This window comes from Helianthus annuus, chromosome 14 (assembly GCF_002127325.2).
Source record: "Helianthus annuus cultivar XRQ/B chromosome 14, HanXRQr2.0-SUNRISE, whole genome shotgun sequence".
Taxonomy (NCBI): domain Eukaryota; kingdom Viridiplantae; phylum Streptophyta; class Magnoliopsida; order Asterales; family Asteraceae; genus Helianthus; species Helianthus annuus.
Genome location: NC_035446.2, coordinates 83,272,102 through 83,274,578, shown reverse-complemented (window position 1 = coordinate 83,274,578; position 2,477 = coordinate 83,272,102).

Here is a 2,477-nt window from a genome sequence, read left to right as displayed (position 1 = left end):
GTCGTATAGTGATATTAAAGTGTGGTGTAAGGTATTCTTTTATATAAAGTTGAGATTTAAAAATTATTATAAGTATGAACTTAGCTAATATTAAATAGATAAGCGATCATGTATAAGAGAGAATTCTTGTACGAAGTGTAGGAGATAAGCTTAATAATGACATTTCCGTAAATATAAGGTTAAAAAAAATTAAATAAACAAGTAGAGAAAGAGTATTCTGATCCTTTTTCACTTGAACTATTTCCCCCCTTGATTTTTAAGCGGCAATAACTTTTTCATACTTTAATATTTTTTTAAATAACACCTTATTAACGGCCATTTTATTCTCTTTAATTCGAGCAGCCTATTGCTATAGTTTTCTTAAAAAATTATATGATTTTGAATACTCATTATGTGATTACGTAATTTTGAATACGCAGCACATGACTACGTGATTTCAAATACTGATTACATGATTTCATTATAGAATGTCAAACCACACTAAGTGATTATGTAATTACATAACAATAGTTGACTATGTATTATTAAGTGACTACATGATTTTGAATACCCATTTCATGATTACGTGATTTCGTTATAGTATTTTATGTGAAACACACTGAGTGATTACGTTATAAGCATAATTGTCATTAGTTATGAAAAAAATCATATTGAATGTGTAATCAAGTATGGATTTATATTGAAAGTGTAATCATGTAATGGTTTATATTGAATGTGTAATCACGTAATGGGTATTCAAAATCACATAGTCATTTGTTGGGTATTTAAAATCACGTAAACACGTAATGGACTAATGTGTATTCAAAATCCTGTATTTTTTTAAGAAAACTATAGCATTAGGCTGCTCGAACTAAAGATAATGAAATGTTCATTAATACAGTGTGATTTTTATAAAAAAAATATTAAACTATGAAAAAAGTTATAGTTATTTGAAAATCAATTGGGGAAGTTGTTTCAAGTAAGAAATGATTAAACTACCCTTCAAGCCAATGCCACTTGTCCTCCTCTCCATGTCGTGCAGGCTTCGTACATGAATAAGGTCTTGTATGGGATCCTTTCTCAATTAAATATATTAGTAGGATGCCCGCGCGATGCGGCAGGGGTGACACATCGTATTGCGATACTCGTTTTTGGTAGTTTTCTTATTCGTATAATATTTATTGTAGCAACATTGTGATAGATATACATCAAAAGCGAATTAATCGAGTAATCCATTTCATTGTGTTGTGCATGGTTCGGTCAGTTCGGTTATTATCCTCAACCGAAGCCCGAAACGAAAGTCATTGGTTAGTCTATTCTATTAACCAATCGGTTTTCGGTTAATCACTTCGGTTTATTCGGTTAGATTGACGGCTTTTGGTTTGGTTCATTTAATTTCAGTTAATAGCAAAAACCAAACTTGGGCTAAAACTTTTTCTTAGAAATATATGAAATTGAGGTATAAATACATGAAATTAAAGTATAAATACATGAAATGGAGATATAAAATATGAAATATATGAAAATATGAGTGATTCGGTTCGGTTCAGCTAATCTTGGTTAAATGAGAGTACAAAAAAATGATAACAGGTTTTTGGTTAAATCAGTTTTTAGTTAATTCAGTTTTTGGTTGATTACGGTTCGGTTTCGTCTATTTTCGGTTTGGTTTAGGTCAACAATTTAGTTATTGCTCATCAATAATCGGTTTGGGTTAATAGCCGATAGGTGCGCGTGCGATTGACGGGTGGACCGAAGGACAACCCTTTATTGTTATAATTAAAATTAAAATCATATGTTATGTTTAAATGTGTTATTAGGTAAAAGAGGCGGAAAAGATGAAAAGAAAGGAAGTATGATGAAGTGCGAAAGTAGAAGTGGATGAAGAAGACAAATTGAGCAAAACTGGGAGAACAAAATTGTTGGGTCTCCTACTACACCAAAAAGCACAATGGATCCACCAACTCCCACTACCGGTCAAACAATGCCAATGACTCATCCTCCAATTCCTACAACTGTGCCTACATCATCGAGTGAGATGAAACCCACCAACACCACAATTCCTATGAGCACACAACATACATTCGGTTACCAACCTTCATCAAATATTCCACCCTTTAGCCAGTTTTTTCCAACTCCCGGCCAATCATCATCCCAACAAAGTTAACCACCTTCGTTCCAACAAAACCCACCCATAATCCATACCACCCCAGAATTCCAACAACCACCACAACCGAGGTTGCAATACCAACAACCTCCATTCATGCAGTCTATGGGGGCATAAAGGGTGGGATATGTTGACGGTTATGAGGAGGAATTTGAAGGTTATGAGGAGGACGGATATGTAATTGGGGGTGATAGGACCCACATGAGAACTCAAGGTGGGTTTGCTTATGCACAAAGGCAACCACCAGAACCTGTTCAAGAGTTTGCTAGACCGCAGCAGCAAGTTCTTCAACAGTAGATGCCTCAACAAAGAGAACCATTTCAAAGGCATGCCA